The sequence below is a fragment of the Bos indicus x Bos taurus genome, chromosome 6, assembly GCF_003369695.1.
Source record: "Bos indicus x Bos taurus breed Angus x Brahman F1 hybrid chromosome 6, Bos_hybrid_MaternalHap_v2.0, whole genome shotgun sequence".
NCBI lineage: Eukaryota > Metazoa > Chordata > Mammalia > Artiodactyla > Bovidae > Bos > Bos indicus x Bos taurus.
Window position 1 is genome coordinate 51,460,945 of NC_040081.1, and position 23,655 is coordinate 51,484,599.

Consider the following 23,655-nt stretch of genomic DNA (forward strand, 5'->3'; position numbering starts at 1 on the left):
GAAGGGGATGACAGAGGGTGAGATGGCACCACTGACTCAATGGACATGAGTTTGAGCAAATTCTGGGAGATAGTGAAGGACAGGGAAGCCTGGCATGCTACAGCCCGTGGGGTTACAAACAACTGGACATAACTTTGTGACTGAACAAAAATAGTAATAATTTAATTTAAATATTAAATATAAAAGTACAGAAATGGAGTTGAACATGATGCTTTAAAATGGAAAATACTCAACTAAATTTTAAAAAGAGATAAATCAGATATTCACAATTATATAATACTTGATCTTCCAAAGAAAAGTTTTCCAGAATAATTAGGCTGAACTAACTTTCACTTTGAGTTTTATTAAACCTAGGATGAAAACACCTTTCTTCTAAATGCTGTGTAAGCAAGTTCCAACTAACTTGTTCAACTAACAAGTTCATCACATCAACAACAGAGCTGATCACCTACTAGCTTGAGCAGTGATCTGCAAAGCAAAAGCAAATGTAGACGATTCCCAGTTACAACATTCATTTTTAACCTCGGTTTATTGACACTATTGAGGGAATTCATTTTAGTCTTTTATCACTCTTGAAATTTCTAAAAGGGCATATTATTCATATATAAAGGCCTTGAGCAAAAATTTGTACTCATAAATGTAGAGATCATAAGCATAAGACTTATTCAACCATAAAAAAGTACAGCCACACAGAAGCTTTGCTCAAACAGGTCTTAATTGCCTGAAATTGGGCTAAGGAACTCACTTTGGAGTCATATTTCAATAGGAAGCATCATCTGACCTATGATTGTGTCCAAAAAACCAATCAGCTCAACAAAACAACAACATTATGTCAGATAGAGTTAAACAGGCAAGGAAGATTTTATTCAAGACTATTGCAACAGGGGTGTAGGCTATTGCAATTGGGTAGAGAGATTAAATTCAATGCTTCTCAAACAAAAAGCAGGGGAGCTTTTAAGCACTGAGGTGACCTCTCAGAAAAGTACTGGAGAACATCACTGAGGAGTTTGGTCAATGTGATTAGATCATCTGTGTTTACTAATGGACTCTTGTGGAAGTTAGGCTTCTACCCTCCCACAGACACTGGGAGAATAGAGCACTATCTTACTTAATGTTTACTTTTCAAAGGGATGGTTCCCTGATCCTTGAAAAAGATCTTCCTGAGTTGTAAAACTGGCCAGAGGCTTTTAAAAGAATTTATATCTTAAAAGTGCAGGAAAAAAAAAAAAAAATTACCTTAGCAAGTTTTTCAAGGTAAATTCTCCAAGAAAAGGGGAGTCAAGGGTCTATTGTTAGGAAGAAACCTGTCTGAAGTTCACTTAAACTAAATAAAGCAATAAGATTGTCTTGGTTAATTATGAATATTTTCCTTTACTGCTTCCATTTTGTTTATGAATCTGAACTTCTGAATATCAACATTACTTCCAAAGAAGATCTAATTGTATTCTGAGAAAAAGAAAAAAAAGAGAGAGAGAGAAAGTGTGTAACCAATTTTTAAATGTTCTTGAAACACCATAGTTGCAAAATTCCCAATTAAGTATAAAATAAGCCTAGCTTCCAATTAAAACATTACAAGTTGGTACTAAATCTAACCAACAATTTGAAACCTTCAGTAACACAAAAGTTGTCACTGTTTTTTTAAAAGGTGGTAGACAAAGCCTCACTAAAAAAGAAATTTTTAAACCTAACTACCCTAAGAGCAAAAGAATTCAAAGATAGAAACAATGAAGAAATAAAGAGTGCTGAATTAAAATGTGTTTTTAGCGTCTTCATTTATTCAATAAAACATTAAAAGAAAGAGGGAGAGAGATTTTAGATGTATTAAAAATTATGATTCCCTTAAGTGTATGATAATTATCCCTTAATTATGATGACAGAAAAATGTTAAAGTAAAATAGTGTTAGTTTAGAAAATTCCTATTTTGTGACAAATATTAATTACATTGTCATATAATTCAACTTAAAGTTCTTCAGATGCTCCTGATATTTATTGAATTTCAGAAGTTTAAAATAATATTTTACAAGGAAATCATATGAAGTTTCTCTACTTACCTAGATGTTTTCTGTGCCACCAGAATGTTCCCATCAGTAAAATTATTAAATATCACTTCCTAACAATGCCAGTGCCCAAGCTGAAAGTTTAACTTCTTCCATGGCCTCATGATTTCAGTATCAAATGTGGAGTTTCATCATCCAAGGGGTTTTGGGACTGTTCCAAACTCCCAAATATAATGGATTTATCAGGGTTTTCTCAATTTTCTACTTAAAAAATATACATTTGTAGTCAGTGGCCTCCTAACTCCATCTTCTTTTTCATGAAATATCTGTAATAATAGTTATGATCAACCAGAAAAAGCCAGTAATAATTATAATTAGGGTATTTCATGATGAGGGCTTGACATGAATGTTTATCCTTAATTAATGGGGGAAAAGTTACCCTTCTGTTATAAGATACATAGATATATTTTCCTCTCTTCAATTTTTACCATTTAAAGAACATGCTTATCTTTTAATGTGAAAACTTTGCTGGTATATTTTATCTGTGCTGCTTCTATGTGTTGAGGATTTATCACAGTGAAAGCACCTTCTGCTTAGAGATGAGTCTTTCTGAGTGGTTTATACATGTTGAATAGAGGCTACTGAGTGCATGTGATTCAAATAAAGCATTTCTCAAAATAGAAATAATCTTTATTCCAGCTTTCTTAAAAACAGTGGCCTCATTTTTTTCCCAATCACTGACAGTAAAATAGATCTAAGTATTTAAAAAGTGTCAATTTTTTGTTTGTTTTGTGTTTATTTTTTTCCATAAAACATAGTCAACATGGTTGGTGCACAGTGAGAAAGAGGACAACACATGAAATGAGAATGAAGTAAGGCAGAAACTGATTATATTAGAATTTACAGATCAAAATAAAGAGTCTTGCGTTTATTTTAAAGGTAATGAGGACCTTTATATTACTATAAAGCTTAGAATGATATTATCTGATTTAAACCCTCAAGAATTCTTTCTGTCTTCTATGCAGTGACTGATTCAAGTTAAAACAGGAGCGGAGCTTGTTAGGAGACCATTTGACTAAATCACAGAAGGATGGTGTTTTCAATTATAAGAATGTCAGTGAAAGCAGAAGGACTTTTAAGCAGTAAGGACAGGATTTCTAGAAAGTTAGGATGAGAAGAGGAGAAGAAAGAAAATAGAAAAATGAAGTATACTGGTTATTGACTGGAGTAATTTATGCATACTGGCTTTACATAGGAAAACAGGAAACTGCAAAGGTGGAGTATGAAAGAGATGGGTTACTAATCAAATGTTATATGCATATATGAGACTGGACCTGTTATTAGAGATTCTTGTGGTGTATGCCGGAGAAGGCAATGGCACCCTACTCCAGTACTCTTGCCTGGAAAATCCAATGGACGGAGGAGCCTGGTAGGCTGCAGTCCATGGAGTTGCGAAGAATCGGACACGACTGAGCGACTTCACTTTCACTTTTCACTTTCACACATTGGAGAAGGAAATGGCAACCCACTCTAGTGTTCTTGCCTGGAGAATTCCAGGGACAGGGGAGCCTGGTGGGCTGCTGTCTATGGGGTCGCACAGAGTCAGATACGACTGAAGTGACTTAGCAGCAGCAGCAGCAGTGGTATACACAGGAAGCAGTGGAATTTAGAAGTGTTTTTAAAGTCTTTAATTTGAGGGGATGTCTGAATAGGAAGAATTTTCATATCACTGATCAAAGATAAAGCTTAATACACTGAGGAGTACCTCACAAGTTAGTGCAAGAGCTTGACCTTTTTCCTGAGTAATAAAAGAAAGCATTATCAAATTTCAAATATAGAAGTAATATGAACTGAATTGTTTTTGACCCCTGTGTCAACAACTGAAAGAAGTTGGGACAAATATGAAAGCGGGAAATTAGTCAAAGAAAAGTTGGCAAATTTGATGCCTGACAGATGTAACATATATGCTTTTAAGAGACAGAGAAGTCAAGAGGAGGACTCTAACTGTGAGTCTGAGCCACCAACAAGACTAAAGGTATTTTATGAGAGGGAAAGTATCACAGGAAGCACTCAATTCTACACATGCTAAGTTTGAGGACATGACTATATATCCAAATGAAATATCAATGAGACAGTAGGATATGAACCTTAAACACAGAAATAGTGCCTGTGGTTTACCTTTCTAGTTTGCTCCTTGACATTTTCTTACATTTTACAACAAACATCTTGAACTATTTTGTGCTTTCCTAAATGTACCAGACTCGAATTTTTGTGCTTTTGCATATATAATCCCTGTTATATAGAATTATTTCACTGCCTACCCATTTTTCAAGATTTTTTCCAGTGTCAACTACATAATGAAGAGTTACTTGGAATTTATAAGCAAAGTTAGATTCTCTCAAAATACTTTATATTGCTAATGATAAGTTTTGAATGCTTATAAAATATTTTGTTTGTATCAATTTCCTTGACTCAAAGTCCTCCAGGGAAATAATAATCCTATTTTACCCTCAGATTCCCCAAACATGGAATCAGGTATAGAGTAAGCATTGCATAAATCTTAAGGAAGGAAGGAAATAAGAGAAGGGGGAGTTGTGCAGGAAAAGAAAGTATCTCTCTTTGAATGCTTCTAATTCATCTGAACTAAATCAAAATTTAAAATGAATTTGTGATCTCATAATGTTTATTAGACTTCCATCTGCAGTGAAGATTGTTATACACCATGATTCTTTTATGACTAGATATTGAATGCTAAGGGATGCTAAGCTGCTTGTAATTTATTTTAAAATACATCAGTATATTTGTGGGTGTGTGTGTGTATCTGTGGTTATGTGTGTATATATACTGCCACAACTATCATTTGCTCTAATCAGAAATTTATACACTTTCTGGGAAGTCAGCTAGTCCTCAGTAAGACAGGTCACACTTCCAAAGGTAGTATTATACATGTTTCAACTATTTTTAGCACCAAAGCTTTGTTAATTTTTATAGTACAGTTTAGAAATTGGTTTTTATTTGTGTTACCTGAAGCTTATAAATTATTATAACAGATTTTAGGAACAGGTGTTCATGGTGTTCAAGACATGTGAATTAGGGCTTCCCTGGTGATGCCGTGGTAAAGAATCTGCTTACAGTGCAGGAGGCATGAGAGACACAGGTTCGATTTCTGGGTTAGGAAGATCCTCCCGCATAGGAAAAGGCAACCCACTCCAGTATTCCTGTCTGGATAATTCCATGGACAGAGGAGCCTGGTGGGCTAGACTACATGGGGTTGCAAAGAGACAGATGGGACTGAGAACAGCACAGCACAGTACCATGTGGATTAGCCATTTATTTATTTATTTATATTTATAGAGACACATTTATTTATTTTAGAGACACCCTTTAGTCTTGCATTTACAGCAAGCCTAAAGGTGCAATGCCTAGAGATAATGCAAAGGGTTTATCCAAACATGAGTCTCGATCTAGCTATTGATTCATAGGATTCTAGTTTCCTCATTCTGTTAACTAAATCCTGCTTCCAAAATATTATAGTATCTGACACAAACTTTTTCATTAAAAGTGTAGTGGGAGAACTTGAAAAACAAAAAGATAGAATTTCATCATCTTTATTGAACAAGCTATAATGATATTTTTCATAGTAAATATTTGTTTAATTAATGTTTTATACAAAGCAGAATTTATTTTGTGAGATTTTAGGAAAGCAATTGACTCTTACTCAGCTTTCACTTTGGCTACCACCATTATTAAGTAAGGGTCGTCAAAATTAAATTGGCTTGAGTCAGCCCAAATCACTGGGCATATCTGAAAGTTCTTGAACAACAGCTCTGTGTAATATGGTGCAGAAAAAGCAGAAAGAGAGATGATAGAACTTGGAGACAAAGCACTAGACTGTTGCTGTCTCTGTTGATGAAGACAAATGTGCTTGCCAAAGTTCCTTACAGATGTGCTGAGGTATTCCACAGCAGACAAACATAACTTTTCTAAGGTTAAGCAACATAGAAAACCCTTCAACATAATGAAAATGAATCTTCTATCTGATGAAGTTCTATACCCACTCCTTTCAACAGACCATAAAGAAAAAGTGTTCAAATTAACACAGGCTTGAGCATAAAAAGATGCTGCTGCTGCTAAGTCGCTTCAGTCGTGTCCAACTCTGTACAACCCCATAGATGGCAGCCTACCAGGCTCCCCATCCCTCGGATTCTCCAGGCAAGAACACTGGAGTGGGTTGCCATTTCCTTCTCCAATGCATGAAAGTGAAAAGTGAACGTGAAGTCGCTCAGTCGTGTTCTACTCTTCACGACCCCATGGACTGCAGCCTACCAGGCTCCTCCATCCATGGAATTTTCCAGGCAAGAGTACTATAGTGGGGTGCCATTGCCTTCTCCAATAAAAAGATGAGTTATCTCTAATTTAGATCTTTCCCTTCTCTCAAATTTAAAGTCATTATTGCCTGTAATCAAAAAATACTTAGTCCAATTGTTTATTTGATGTGAACTTGTCAGTGTTAAGAGCTAAGATGCAGATTAGCTCATGTTCTGGCCCTCAGAGAAGGTGGGGGAATGGAGAGCTGGTCTGGGTGTGCAGGTGGGATTTAAAGTCAGGTAGGTAGGTTTCAGTTTTCTTCCCAAGACTCTTCTTGAAAACTTGTGAAGTAGCACATGAAATCCTGTTTCTCAGGACCTTAAACGGAGAAGGCAATGGCACCCCACTCCAGTACTCTTGCCTGGAAAATCCCATGGATGGAGGAGCCTGGTGGGCTACAGTCCATGGGGTCGCTAAGTCAGACACGAATGAGCGACTTCACTTTCACTTGTCTCTGAAAGGCATTGAAAATTCCTCAAATCAGGGGCTTAGGAGATGTGCTGCCAAAGGGAGCACAAGTTCAGGGGCTTAGGGAAATGAGAGAACACCTGACAAGGGGGTGAAATTAGAGAATAAAATAATAAACTGAACTTTCCTCTCTCAGTGCGTACAGAAAAGGAATCTTTCGAGAAAACAAGAAATGCCATAGTCTTCTAAGAAAGTCCTGTCTCACATAGGATTTCCCCATTTGTCTATGCTGGTTCTGTGATGAAAGTTAGCCTGTTCCTTGATGTACTGGTGTCCTTACGCTTACTGTAATTCACTAATCTTCAGGTCACATGTCCCTCAGCATCCCTCTTTGTGCGATGGGTGTGGTCTACCATAAGAATTCTTCACTTCTTCCCACTTAGACACTATTGCTGCTGCTGCTGCTTCTGCTGCTAAGTTGATTCAGTCGTGTCCGACTCTGTGCAGCCCCATAGATGGCAGCCAACCAGGTTCCCCCATCCCTGGGATTCTCCAGGCAAGAATACTGGAGTGGGTTGCCATTTCCTTCTATGAATCTCTCCAAAAAGAAACCTCAAAATCTTCATTAATTATGACATAAGAGAATGACTAGTGAGATTGAATATTATGACCATCACCTAAAGCAGTTATTGATGTTCTGGTTTTCCCTACATAGATATTAATGAGTGATAGCTTCTTGTCATTAACATAGCATCACAGTCAGTTTTCACCACTTTTTGAATTATATTAATAAAACCACAAGATTAACATACAAGTGCTATGGCCCATGACTTGATCACATAAATTAATGGGAATCACTACATAGGAATATTCTCACCTGTGGAAATGCAAATTCCACAGAAGTAGAACAGTATCTCCATTGTTATGGTAAACAGAATAAGGCACCCCTGTCTACAGGTGTTCACATTCTAATTCCTGGAATGTGGGACTATTTTGCCTTAAATGGATAAAGGGAATTTGCAAATTTGATTAAGGTTAATGGCACTGAGATGGGAGATTATCCAAAAGGGCTAATTCTAGTCACATGAGTCCTTAAAGGTGGAGAAACTTTGCAGGCTGTATTCAGACAAAGAGAGATCTGGCTATCAAGGAAAGGCCAGAAGTATATGCTCTTTCTGGACTTAATAATGGAGTAAGGGGCTAAGAGCCAAGAAATGCTTCTACAAGCTGGAAAAAAGCAAAAGAAATGGATTCTTCCCTAAAGTCTCCATAAAGAAATTCAGGCCTACTGACACCTTAATTTTAGCTTGGTGAGACCTCTCTTAGACTTCTGACATACAGAACTGTCAGATAATAAATTTGTATTGTTTTCAGAGATTGTTTATGGTCATTTATCTGTTATAGCAGTAAAAAAAATAGTTACAATAGATTTGCTTAGCATAATGTGAGAAATCAGTATTTATTTATGAAATGAATGAGTGAATGAATTTATCATACAATTATATAGAATTTATCAATATTATAAAGCACAATATAAATTCTAGTATACTAAAAAGGTTTTATTGAAATTATTTAATACATTATATATAATTGTAGTTATTTTTTATAGTTATCCAATATTTTAACTATAATTTTATTTAATATATTTTCTATTCTTCAGTGAAAATTCTATTGTATTTTGGTTTGACTACCAGAAATTAGTTCTTCCAAGCACAGAACAAGTCTTAAATGGATATTTGAAAACATTATGTTCTTATATTTCTATCAGGGCACAATATTGAACACATCAAAAGGAATCACTAAGTGCTTCTTCAGAATTGATTAAAAATCATAGTTAAATTCCACAGTCAGTCATTTCAGTCACTCCTTTCTCTATGAAATTAACTCCATGGCCTCTCTCAAACTTCATTGTATTCCTATCACCAAACTTCAGCTCTATTTAACTGTTCATCTAAGCTCCTTGTTGCATGTATACATCTGGTCTCGCTTTATACTCTTGTTCATTTATCTCAAATGTGCTCTTACCATTGAGGAGTAAGCATGCTCTTGTTTCTTACTGAATTCACTCCCCCCATTTCTTAGACATTTATTTCTTGATTTCTCTCCTTCCCCAGCTATTTACCATCTCATTCCTTTCTTCATCTCACCTAGTAGCTGTACTTCCTAGTTTAATGAGAAAAGTAAAATAAATAGAAAAGAATTTCTACCTACTTGCACTTGTGCTCAGCCTTGTCGTGCCTAGTCGTATCTGACTCTCTGCAATCCCCTGGGCTATAGCCCATCAGGCTCCACTGTCCACAGAATTTTCCAGGAAAAATAAACTGGAATGGGTTCCCATTTCCTACTCCAGGTGATCTTCCTGTCCCAGGGATCAAACCCATACCTCCAGCATCTCCTACTTTGGCAAGTCAATTCTTTACCACTGCACCACTGGGAAGTCCCCTTGTGCCGACACTTGTATAAATGCTGTTCTGTTCTTATGGATGAAAATCTAGCTAGGCCCAAACTTTCAATGTGAACTGTTAAAAGATAAACGACGTTGTATTACAAATATTCCAAGTTTATTTGAGTAAAAATTGATTCAGATCAGGCAGCAGCCCATCTAGCAAATAGAAAGAAGCTCTGAGAAACTGTACAAAATGAAGAGCTTTTACAGGCAGATGGGAATGGAAGCAAGGAAGCTATATTAGGGAGAAGGCAGATTGGATATTGGAAGGTTACTCTCCACTAAGAGATTCCAGGTGTTATTCAGGCAGATGACCTAACTAGTGCTTATCAAGGGATTCCTGATTGACAGTGTTAGGTAGTTAGAATAGGAAAAAGGAGTCCAGAATGGAGGTGGCTAAAAGACAAGGAAGGGAAAGGCCAGCAAAAATAGAACAAAGGAAGGTCTGAGGATCCAAGTGAAGACTTCAGGTAAAACAAACAGCACTTCTGGCTAGCCCGACTTACATAGGGTGGGCCCAGGGGGAGGAGAAAAAACATAAAAATAGGAGCCAAAATTGGCCTGGGGCCTCTCTTCTCTTCACTTCTTTTGGATTGGCATGCCCTCACACCTCGAGAATGTATTTTCCTTTACTTCCTAAATAAAACTGAGCTGTAACACTGGTCTGTCTGAGGGCTGTAATGCTGGTCCATCCATCACCTCAATTTTTTGTTACAATGAGACAGAATCAAGGAAATTACACACTCCCCTGACAACAGGTTTAAGATTTTATTTCTGGGAGAGTCAAATGGCAAAGTCAAGTCTCTGCTGGTGACCTGTGCCCGTGCTAAGTTGCCTCAGTCACGTCTGCCTCTTTGGATCCAATGGACTGTAGACTGCCAGGCTCCTCTGTCCTTGGGATTATCCAGGCAAGAATACTGGAGTGGGTTGCCATGCCCTCCTCCAGGGGATCTTCCTGACCCAGAGATCAAACCCACATTTTTACTTCTCCTGCATTGGCAGGCGGGTTCTTTACCACTAGCAACACCTGAGAAGCCCTTGACAGTCACAACTGAGTGTTAATATTGGTGACCCGAGGTTTAGCAAAGCAACTCCACTTTGAAGGTGTGTTGTCATATTTTTAACAGTACATTAAACCTCATCATCTCACAGAGCCTCTAAACATTGCCCCAGAAATGTTCTGCCTCTTTCTCCTGCATTACTAACTTTCCTTTCAGAAGAGTACATACGTTTACTTAATGTGTGTGGGTTGGTTGCTCTGTCGTGTACAACTCTCTGTGACCCCATGGACTGTTGTCTGACAGGTTTCTCTATCCATCTATTTAAATGCTTGATAACATCTTACTTTTAATAATACCAAAATTGAGTTCCTGATCTTTGACCTCAATCCTGTACCCTCCTCTCAGTAAATGACAACATCATTCTTTCTGATGAGCAGTTTCCAAACCCTAAAATTGGTCTTTACCTCCTTTTCTCTCTCCCTCGATCTAAGCAATCAAAAACCTTGCTCTCCTTTCATTTCCAACTATATATATAACTCACCTCGATTCCTGTGACCATCAGTACTTGTCTTAGTGCTTGCATTAAGCTCCTGACTGTCTTCCTGTTTCTTCTCTTGCTTCTTGCTGCATGATGACTGGACTCTATACATGAGATTACAACTGCAATGATCTGGTTTACTTAGATTTATGCTAGAAATTTGCTTAGATTATGCTAGACATTCACTCAAAGTCTTGCTTTGAGTGAATTTTTCAAATTTCACTTAGTGAAAATCAAAAACCTTCAAAGCTTAACAACATCTGTGCCCTCAACCCTCATCTGTTAACTTTCTAAGGACATCTCTTATTTTTTTCCCTCTTACTCATTTTTCTTCTCTCCCAGTCTGCTTAGCTGTTTCTTAAGAGTACAGCAGGCACCTACTTCTGGGTCACTGCACTTGCAGTTTCCACTACATGCAGTGGTCCTAGTCTGTCTCTCACTTCCTGTAGATCCCAAATGTTGTCATGTTGATCGGGGACTCTTATCTAAATCTTTCTTTCTTTCTTTCTTTTTTTGGATAAGTTGCAGTCACCCTGGACAAATTCTGCTCACTTTTTCTGCTTCAATATTTATTTTATTTTTTCTGCTTCTTAAGTATCTCTATGCAATTTACTAAACATTTTATTTGACTTTTCATCTATGCCCTCTTCTCCTCGCTATTGACTTTAAGAAGGCAGGGATTTTTGTTACTGTTGCTCTCCTTTGTTGATTCTTGATATTAAGAATTTTGGCTCTCAATAAATCTTGGATTAAAAAAAAAATGAATATACAACCCTAAATAAAAATGGCATGTTAACTCTCTTAAACATTTCCCATTATTTAACTGAATAAATGGGCTTCCCTGATAGCTCGGTTAGTAAAGAATCCACCTGCAATGCAGGAGACCCCAGTTGGATTTCTGGGTCAGGAAGATCTGATGGAGAAGGGATAGGCTACCCACTTCAATATTCTTGTGGCTCAGCTGGTAAAGAATCTGCCTGCCATGTGGGAGACCTGGATTCGATACCTGGGTTGGGACATTCTCCTGGAGAAAGGAAAGGCTACCCACTCCAGTATTCTGGCCTGGATAATTCCATGGACTGGATTATTCTGGCCTAGATAATTCCACGGGGTCGCAAACAGACACAACTGAGCAACTTTCACTTCACTTCAGCTGAATAAGGCTCTAGAACAAATAATATGGTCCCACTTCTCTAATGACGTCAAAAACATAAATAGATCTAATACTTCAAAGAGGAAGTAGTAATTAAAATAGGGAATATTGTATCTCTCCAACATTCCCTTTATTTGAATACAATCCATGGAGGGGAAAATATTTTATTACCAAAAACGTTACAGAAATTTAAAAGATACTACTTAATCTTCTTGATAACCCAATTAATTCATTAGGTTCGCTCTTTCAATTTGACGCATAAAAATAAAGCCTTACAAATCGAGACACAGAGAATAAATATTAATGTCACAATGTATAAAACATTTCTGTGAAAGATACTAGGAAGAGCCCATTATATTTAACATAAGAGATATGTACATTTCCAGTCCTAGGTAGTAGCACAGTGAGTCTGGAAGTCTGCTGTTCTCATGACAGCAGTGTACCTCTCGATTCCACCATGTCTACCACATGCAGAGGGGAGCTCAGAGGCAAAGATGAGATACTTCGTTTACTGTTAATCTGTGGAGAGTTTTCCTGACCCTCAGTTTTTTGTTTTAAATAAAATTCTCTTCTCCATTCAATTGTGTTCAGAAACAATCTGACTGCCAAGTGCCACTTGCAAAGTGACTATAGTTGCAAAATCAGACCTTTGTTCTGCAGAGTTTAAGCAGAGTTGGCGAAGTAAACTCAGAAGGGCTTTTCACATGACCTTTGTCCCTAACTTCTCATCACACTTGCCTCTGCATCAGTTTCCTTCAAAATCTGTGAAAACTTCAGAACAGGTGCTGAATCTTTTTCTTTCTTGTTTTTCAGTATTTGGAAAAATGCCTAGAACATAATAGGCATTGATTCATGCCTGCTGAATGGATGAATAAGTGTTCCCTGCATCTGAGTTACATGCATCACAATTTCAACAGGCCAAACAGAGATGAATATCCATATATTAATCTCCCATAATTCCATATATTGCTTCAAAACTCCACAAGATTTTCAGTTTCCATTCTTTTCATTCTACAAACTGCATTAACTTCTGTAACTAAAGCAAAAACTTAAAAATAAAAATGACCTTTTTAATTTAATAATGTAAACATCTTAATGTTCTCTGTGAATAAACTATAATTATAATGAGTGGTACTTCATGCAAATATGGTGCTTGAACCGAAGGGCATTCATTTTCCTCAATGTGATGAATATTAATTTAAATATTGTTTTGGAATATGGCTACAAATTCTACACATATTTGTATATCCAGATAACATTTATAAGTAGTAACAGAGAGAAAGAATTATACTTTGTGATAAATGCCTAGTTCCCAATAGAAGAAACTATATTTGAGAAAGAATGAAATTAAACAAATTAAATATCTATAAAGCATGCTGAGAGTTTTGGCTCTGAGATACCTCCCATTTATTTTCTATTTTAATTATTTTAAAAATGAGCATTTTTGGCTGTGCCGGGTCTTTGTTGCTGCATGTGGGCTTTCTCTAGTTGAGCGAGTGGGGTTCCTCTTAATTGTCATGCACAGGTTTTTCATTGCCATGACTTCTCTTTGCTGCAGAGCCCAGGCTCCAGGGTGCACAGACTTCAGTAGGTTGCAGCACACAGGCTCAGGAGTTATGACCCTTGGGCTTGTTGCCCTATGGTATGTGGGATCTTCCCAGACCAGGGATCAAAACTGTATCCCCCTGCATTGGCAGGTAGATTCTCAACCACTGGATCACGAGGGAAGTTTCATCTCTCAACACGGAGTAATGTTGGAACACATCAACTTTTTTGAGCCCATCTCAAAATAAGAAGCCTGTTTTAAAGCCTCATAAAAACTTAATCTGCCTGCCAAAGCAGGTTCAATCCCTCGGTCAGGAAGATGCCCTGGAGAAGAAAGCGGCAACCTGCTCCAGTATTCTAGGATAGGGAACCCCATGGAGAGAGGAGCCTTGTGGGCTACAGTCCATAGGATCACAGTCAGACATGACTTGGTGACTAAAAAACAACAAAAGTTACATGGTTCATAGATATGTAAAATAATTATGTCTATTTTTCTCACAAGAAAACAGATTCAAGGAATTATTATTTTTTCTCTTTACAGTTGTATCCTGCTCTAGTGTGATGAATACAAGATTCAAACGCTTGCTCACTCAACTGCAACCAAACTAAACCATTATAACATCGTGCCTGCTCAAACCTTAGGGAGTTCTTACCACAAAGCAATCAATTTCAGTCTGTCTTCCTTTGTCATCTGTCTCCCTCTCTCTCCCTCTCTCACATATGTACATATACAAACATACACCAAACATATAATCTCATGAGATGGATATAACTGCAAAATAAATGATTAAATGAAAGATTAACTAGGCTAAATAATTGTTCAGCATCAAAAGAGATAAGAAGTTATGATTCAAATTATCTTATTCATAATCCTGTATATTTAATCACAATATGTTAAAATATCATGCAAGTTATTTTGATTTAAAAATTCCCTAAAAACATGCTTCTGATTACATTTTATGGCTCTGGGATTTCTAGGATTATTGTTTTCTTTTCAAATTTGTATTATTTGAATGGTACATTAAATTATCTGAATGTTCAATTCCAATTTTGTCTTACAACCAGAAGAGAAATTGTTTTAGGAACAAGGTGATTCTGTCATTGTAAATTGTGAGAGAAAAATACATTTAGATATACTTAATACGTGTAAAAACCTTAGTTCTCATGAAAATATAGATCACAAAAGGTTATCAATCAGGTCATCAGAGTGAGATTAAAGACAGTATATAATATTAGAATGTATGTTGTAAGGTTCTTAATAAATTGCATTTCAGAATTAGCATTAGCAATGAATTAGTAAAGAAAATTCTAAAGTTAAAAATGATATACATTCATGTATTCATACAATATTCAAAGTTTCAGCTCTGTATCTTTGAATTTTCAAGATGCATTTTCTTTTTCTCAAGATTTTGTTTGTTCGCTTGTTTCTATTTACCTATTTGTTTTTCATCTGTATAATGAAAGTCTAGGGTCAATGATCTCTATATTTCTTTTTTCCTACAATCCCTGGCATCACACTGTTGTACTGAAAACATTCTGCTAGGTCAATATTAGTAAAGCAGAAGGAATAAAAATGTTCTGTTCATTCTCATGCACACTTTGGAAATCATAAGTAATGAATACTAAAATCACATTTCTTATTTATGTATTTCTTGATCTCATTTTGTGGATATTCCCTTTGCAATAGCCTCGGGGCACATTTACAGGATTTAATAAGAAGAGAGAGGATATCTGCAATCTTAATTGTATAGCAGAATGATAAACTCACAGATGTAAATCTTGTCTTGTAAATTTAATTTCCCCTAAGCTGGTTAGAAAAAATATAACAGAGAATATAACAGCTCTCATCTCAAGTCATTATATTACATGAACTTTTCAATTCCTATGTCAACTAGTACTAGTACACTTAAAGGCACTTAGCCTATTTTAGGAGAGGTATGATATATATTTTAGTTTGATTTAAGATAATTTTGTGTGGTTTATATCCACATTGAACTATTTGAGCTATCTGTATTAAATATATTTTAATAAGTTTAGCTTAGATAATGTCTTATGTCCATTAGTATTCACATTCCTGAGGTCTCAATAGATAATTCAATTTCCTATTACTCTTGAGAGTCCCTTGGACTGCAAGGAGATCCAACCAGTCCATCCTAAAGGAGATCAGTCCTGGGTGTTCATTGGAAGGACTGATGCTGAAGCTGAAACTCCAGTACTTTGGCCACCTCATGCGAAGAGTTGACTCATTGGAAAAGACCCTGATGCTGGGAGGGATTGGGGGCAGGAGGAGAAGGGGATGACAGAGAATGAGATGGCTGGATGGCATCACCAACTCGATGCACATGAGTTTGAATGAACTCCGGGAGTTGGTGATGGACAGGGAGGCCTGGCGTGCTGCGATTCATGGGGTCGCAGACAGTCAGACATGACTGAGCGACTGAACTGAACTGAGAGACATCATCTTGTCCTTGTCTCATAACTAAGTTTACTATAGGTAAAACAAACAAACAAACAAAAAAGCATAAAACAAAACAAAACAAAACAAAAAAAACACCTTAGACATTGTAACTACTTCTTAATCTCAGTATACAGAATTATATTTTAATTTTATTTAAAGTTATTTTGTCCATGTTTTTCATAGAATATTTCACTATTGAAATCATTTTCTGGCCACTCTCTTTACACAGTAGAGTAGTATACCAACATAAGAGTAAAAACAAAGTTGTATTAACAACATCAATATTTCATGTACTTGTAGAATTCCAGGAAAGGCAAAAGAGATACGATAATATCATTATAAGGACAGAGTTATAAAGATTGTTAAGCATTTAACATGATGAGAGGATGCTTTGCTGTATTTCAGTTCAGTTCAGCCACTCAGTCGTGTCCGACTCATTGTGACCCCATAGACAGCAGTATGCCAGGCCTCCCTGTCCATTGCCAACTCCCAAAGTTTACTCAAACTCACATCCATAGAGTCGGTGATGCCATCCAGCCATCTCATCCTCTGTTGTCCCCTTCTCCTCCTGCCTTCAATCTTTCCCAGCATCAGGGTCTTTTCAATTGAGTCAGTTCTTTCCATCAGGTGGCCAAAGTATTGGAGTTTCAGCTTCAGCATCAGTCCTTCCATAAGGATAGACTGATTGGATCTCCTTGCCGTCCAAGGGACTCTGAAGATTCTTCTCCAACACCACAGTCCAAAAGCATCAATTCTTCGGTGCTCAGCTTTCTTTATAGTCCAACTCTCACATCCATACATGACCACTGGAAAAACCATAGCTTTGACTAGACGAAACTTTGTTGGCAAAGTAATGTCTCTGCTTTTTAATATGCTGTCTATATTGGTCATAGCTTGTCAAACAAGGAGCAAGGGTCTTTTAATTTCATGGCTTCAATCAGTATCCACAGTGATTTTGGAGTTCAAGAAAATAAAATCTTTCACTGTTTCCAATATATTTTTCCCAATATATTTGCCATGAAGTGATGGGACCAGATGCCATGATCTTAGTTTCCTGAATATTGAGTTTTAAGCCAACTTTTTCACTCTTCTCTTTCACTTTCATCAAAAGGCTCTTTAGTTCTTCTTTGCTTTTTGCCATAAGAGTGGTATCATCTGCATATATGAGGTTATTGATATTTCTCCTGGCAATCTTGATTTTAACTTGTACATCACCCAGCCCAACATTTCTCATGATGTACTCTGCATATAAGTTAAACAAGCAGAGAGACAATATACAGCCTTGATATACTCCTTTCCCTATTTGGAATCAGTCTGTTGTTCCATGTCCAGTTCTAACTGTTGCTTTCTGACCTGTATACGGATTTCTAAAGAGCAGGTCAGGTGGTCTGGTATTCCCATCTCTTTCAGAATTTTCCACAGTTTGTTGCAGTCCACACAAAGACTATGGCATTGTCACTAAAGCAGAAATAGATGTTTTTCTGGAACTCTCTCCCTTTTTCAATGATCCAGAGGATGTTGGCAATTTGCTCTCTGGTTCCTCTGCCTTTTCTAAAACCAGCTTGAACATCTGGAAATTCACGGTTCATGTATTGTTGAAGACAGGCTTGGAGAATTTTGAGCACTACTTTACTAGCGTGTGAGATGAATGCAATTGTGTGGTAGCTTGAAAATTCTTTGGCATTGCCTTTCTTTCAGATTGGAATTAAAACTGGCATTTTCCAGTCCTGTGGCCACTGCTGAGTTTTCCAAATTTTCTGGCATACTGAGTGCAGCACTTTCACAGCATCATCTTTTAGAATTTGAAATAGCTCAACTGGAATTCCATCACCTCCGCTAGCTTTGTTTGTAGTGATGTTTAATAAGGCCCACTTGACTTTGCATTCCAGGCTGTCTGGCTCTAGGTTGGTGATCACACCATCATGACATACTTTCATTTAATTTTCACCATAATTCCACGTAGTTAATCTATTATACTCTTTTCATTAATTAAGCAACTAAAATCTGAAAAATGAAGTTTCTTTTTGCTTTTTTTTGTGAATCAGTTTTTTTATTGTTTGTACATTAATAGTGGAGATAAATATTCATCTAAATAAGACAATCTTTAACTTAACTCACTGTGCAGGTAACTTTATTTCTTTACACCACCTATCCCAATATTAGCTGTTGCAAAATTTCACCTTAATAAAAGAGTAAAGACAAAGGCTCATTTTCTTAGAAAGACTGAAATTACAACTAAGACAAAATTCACAGGAGACCTTTAGTTTTATTCAAAGCAATTCTTTCAGTTATCAATCCAAGAGTCAATGTTAAAAGCTAGTTAGCCTTTGAAGATGCTAACTGACACTGATATTTTTTTTTAAAAAGCCACATATTCTTTCCTTTGTCTTCTATGAGAGACAAACTCCATGTCCTTCCCCTTGAATCTGGGCTTTGCGACTTTGACTTCTTGACCAGCGAAAGAGATGCTGTGTTAGTTTCTAGCCCTAGATCTCAAGAGATTGGCCATTCTTACATTCTGCTCTTAGAACACTTATTCTTGGATACCAGAGCCATCACTTAAACTTCCAATTGCCTTGTTGGAGAGGCCCTTTGAGAGCCCCGAGATCTAAGAGGAATAGGCATCTAACTTATCCCGCCTTAAGAATCAGGCAAGTGTGTGAGTGTCATAAAATCCAGAGAACAGCTCAGTCTTTGACCATGTAACACTGTGACCCCAATGCCATGGGGAACAGAAGAATCACTTTGCTGAACTCTGCCTGAATCCCTGGCCTTCCAAAATCTGAGCTAAAATAAAGTAGTTGTTTTAAATCAATAAATTTGGGGCAGTTTGTTAAGCAGATAGAGTTGAATAGAATAGACATCAGAACCGTGTTCATTCCAGGATAAAACTACTACCTATGAAAGAACAAAAGTGAAAATATGTTTTACTAATTAAAAAAAATATATTAATGGAAACTATTTCCCTTTACATAATTAGAAAAATATCAATAGAATATAAACTTCACAAAATTCCAAATTATAAAAGTAAAGAGAGCTATTTCATGCTAAGAAAATATAAAATACATTTTAAAATGATATTACTAACACATTGGAAACCAAAAATTGGAAATGCATACTTTCTATATTTTGTGGATCATGATTTAAAGCTGCAGATGTTCAACTGCAAGTTAAATAATTTAAAAGCAACATAGTGGGAAGCTACTATACTATCCTAATAGACCTTAGCATAGCTCTTACATATTGCTATTTGTATTTATGTCATAAAACACAGTATATCATATTTTTTAAGTAATTGAATAATTCTCTCAGCTCTTATATTTATATTTTTCCTATTTTGCATCTATATGATTGCATTACATCTATTATAATGTGTATAATATGATGACAGGATACATCAGTTCAGTTCAGTTCAGTTCAGTCTCTCAGTCGTGTCCGACTGAGCAGCATGCCAGGCCTCCCTGTCAATCACCAACTCCCGGATTTCAGTCAAACTCATGTGCATCAAGTCTGTGATGCCATCCATCCATCTCATCCTCTGTCATCCCCTTCTCCTCCTGCCTCCAATCCCTCCCAGCATCAGGGTCTTTTCCAATGAGTCAACTCTTCACATGAGGTGGCCAAAGTACTGGAGTTTCAGCTTCAGCATCAGATCAGATTAGATCAGATAAGTTGCTCAGTCGTGTCCGACTATTTGCGACCCCATGAATCACAGCACACCAGGCCTCCCTGTCCATCACCAACTCCCGGAGTTCACCACGACTCACGTCCATCGAGTCAGTGATGACATCCAGCCATCTCATCCTCTGTCGTCCCCTTCTCCTCTTGCCCCCAATCCCTCCCAGCATCAGAGTCTTTGTACTTCCAATGAATACCCAGGACTGATCTCCTTTAGGATGAACTGGTTGGATCTCCTTGCAGTCCAAGGGACTTTCAAGAGTCCAACACCACAGTTCAAAATCATCAATTCTTCAGCACTCAGCTTTCTTCACAGTCCAACTCTCACATCCATACATGACTACTGGAAAAAACAACAGCCTTGACTAGACAGACCCTTGTTGGCAAAGTAATGTCTCTGCTTTTTAATATGCTCTCAAGGTTGGTCATAACTTTCCTTCCAAGGAGTAAGCATCTTTTAATTTTATGGCTGCAATCACCATCTGCAGTGATTTTGGAGCCCCCCAAAATAAAGTCTGCCACTGTTTCCACTGTTTCCCCATCTATTTCCCATGAAGTGATGGGACCAGATGCCATGATCTTCATTTTCTGAATGTTGAGCTTTAAACCAACTTTTTCACTCTCCTCTTTCACTTTCATCAAGAAGCTTTTTAATTCCTCTTCACTTTCTGCCAGAAGGGTGGTGTCATCTGCATATCTGAGGTTATTGATAGTTCTCCCTGCAATCTTGATTCCAACTGTGCTTCTTCCAGCCCAGCATTTCTCATGATGTACTCTGCATATAAGTTAAATAAGCAGGGTGACAATATACAGCCTTGATGTACTCCTTTTTCTATTTGAAACCAGTCTGTTGTTCCATGTCCAGTTCTAACTATTGCCTCCTGACCTGCATATAAGTTTCTCAAGCGGCAGGTCAGGTGATATGGTATGCCCATCTCTTGAAGAATTTTCCACAGATTATTGTGATCCACAGAGTCAAAGGCTTTGGCATAGTCAGTGAAGCAGAAATAGATGTTTTTCTGGAACTCCTTTGATTTTTCGATGATCCAGCGGATGTTGGCAATTTGATCTCTGGTTCCTCTGCCTTTCCTAAAAAGTTCACCTACTGCTGAAGCCTGGCTTGGAGAATTTTGACTATTACTTTACTAGTGTGTGAAATGAGTGCAATTGTGCAGTAGTTTGAGCATTCCTTGGCATTGCCTTTCTTTGGGATTGGAAGGAAAACTGACCTTTTCCAGTCCTGTGACCACTGCTGAGTTTTCCAAATTTGCCAGCACATTGAGTGCAGCCCTTTCTCAGCATCATCTTTCAGGATTTGAAATAGCTCAACTGGAATTCTATCACCTACACTAGCTTTGTTCGTAAGGATGCTTTCTAAGGCCCACTTGACTTCACATTCCCGGATGTCTGGCTCTAGGTCAGTAATCACACCATCATGATTATCTGGGTCATAAAGTTCTTTTTTGTACAGTTTTTCTGTGTATTCCTGCCACCTCTTCTTAATATCTTCTGCTTCTGTTAGGTCCATACCATTTCTGTCCTTTATTGAGCCCATCTCTGCATGAAATGTTCCCTTGGTATCTTTAATTTTCTTGAAGAGACCTCTAGTCTTTCCCATTCTGTTGTTTTCCTCTATTTCTTGCCACTGATTGCTGAGGAAGGCTTTCTTATCTCTTCTTGCTCTTCTTTGGAACTCTGCATTCAGATGCTTATATCTTTCCTTTTCTCCTTTGCTCTTTACTTCTCTTCTTTTCACAGCTATTTTTAAGGCCTCCCCAGACAACCATTTTGCTTTTTTTTTTTTTGGCTCTGAAAAGAGCCTTTGGTGTCAGGGGGCCCCCGGGGAGCACGACCGTTTCCGGCCCGCCTCCGCCGCCTCACTTGCCCTTGGCCTTGTGGTGACTCTCCGTTTTCTTGGGCAGCAGCATGGCCTGGATATTAGGCAGGACACCGCCCTGCGCAATGGTCACGCGACCCAGCAGCTTGTTGAGCTCTTCGTCGTTACGGATGGCTAACTGCAGATGGCGTGGGATAATACGCGTCTTCTTGTTGTCGCGCGCCGCGTTGCCCGCCAGCTCCAGGATCTCAGCCGTCAGGTACTCCAACACGGCTGCCAGATAGACAGGCGCGCCAGCACCCACACGCTCAGAATAGTTACCTTTACGGAGCAGCCGATGCACTCGGCCCACAGGAAACTGCAAACCCGCGCGCAACAGCGCGACTTCGCTTTCGCGCGCGCCTTACCGCCCTGTTTGCCTTCGCCCGGCATCTCCCAGTCACGCACAAGGGCAAAACACAGCCAAAAAGCAGAACACCAACAAAACCACCATTTTGCTTTTTTGCATTTCTTTTCCATGGGGATGGTCTTGATCCCTATTTCCTGTATAATGTCACGAACCTCTGTCCATAGTTCATCAGGCACTGTATCTATCAAATCTAGTCCCTTAAATCTATTTCTCACTTCTACTGTATAATCATAAGGGATTTGATTTAGGTCATACCTGAATTATCTAGTGGTTTTCCCTACTTTCTTTAAGTCTGAATTTGACAATAAGGAGTTCATGATCTGAGCCACAGTCATATTAGCCCTATGTAGATGCCTATGGAGTAGGAAATCGCCACCCACTTCAGTATTTTTGCCTAGGAAATCCCATGAACAGAGGAGCCTGGTGGGCTCTAGTCCATGAGGTTGCAAAGGGGTGGGCACAACTGAGCGACTGAACACACAGATGCCTATATTTGTAAATATTGAAATAGAAATGAAACTTCTAGAGATGAATATATGAATATGTAAACATATATACATATATATATATATAAATATAAATCTATTTTATATATAGATTTTTTCCCCTCAATCCAAATATATACCATATGATGTCTGTCATTCACTAACTGATGACCAGGATCAAAGCATTTTATTTTGATGAGTTTCAGTTTCTTCAACTGTATAATGAAGAAATATATATAGTTAACTTCCTTTTTTCATGATCCTTAAAATTATATCAATCATATAGACTGTCTTCTAAAAGATTATTAACAAAACCAAAATAATTTTAACTCTTCTTGTCATAAAATTCTTGGTTGTTAAATAGTAGTTTTTCAAAACATTTCACTTAATCTGCACAAGAACACTCAATTCCCATTTTTGTGTCTCTTAAAAGAAAAATTGAACTGTTTATTTATTATGTCCATATAGCTATACAGGAAAAGTAAATTCTGGAATGTTTTTGCTTTCTGCGTAGCAGATATAAGTAGAGAAGTAAAAAGCAAAAGCACATACTTCCCTGGTGGTCCAGTGGGTGAGACTCTGCACTCAGGGTTTCACGGGGGGCTCAGGTTCAATCCCTGATGCAGTAATTAGATCCCACATGCCTACTGCAGCTGAGTTCACATGCCACAACTAAGACCCAGAACAATCACATTAAATAATAATTTTTTTTTTTTAAAACAAAAGCACACACATAAACTTGATACCCGGGGGAACTATCCCATTGGTTGTTTCACTAAATGTATAAATTTCTTTTATTGCAGCTGATTTTCTCCCCCACCCAACCCCAGTGGGTCACTTAACTAGACTTGAAATTCCTTCCATGACTGGGAGTTGAGACATAGAATAACTCCAAGAACCTCAAGAAAATGATGTTAGAATGTTCTTTGAGTTTTCTAGTCCAAACTTCTTTTCCTTGAGTTTCCTGGAGTTATTACTCGTGTTTCCACTAAACTTATATCCCCTTTTCTTTTCATGAAAGTCCATTTATATTCAGGATGATTTTATTGGGTTTTAGTAACTAGTAACAAAGCGTTGTGACTAACACAAGGATTAACAAACATCCTGTTTGTTTTGACAAATTTGTCTAGTTTCTATGTTTGCTCTATTACAAATTATTTACATAACATAAACTCTTCAATTTAAAATCTTGAGTTTACAAAGGCATAATTCATGTGTTTGTTGATTGAAATATTTTTGCAGATATTTTATATGGATTTATGATACAGAAGTAATAATTCACAGAATACACAGAAGAATAATATACAGAAGTTATAATTATTTGTGATCATA

At 37.4% G+C, this 23,655-nt stretch overlaps 1 pseudogene; it reads right to left on the reverse strand.

Moving 5' to 3' along the window:
• Positions 1 to 21,403: 21,403 nt before the first annotated feature.
• Positions 21,404 to 21,861, reverse strand: LOC113894708 (annotated as a pseudogene).
• Positions 21,862 to 23,655: the final 1,794 nt, after the last annotated feature.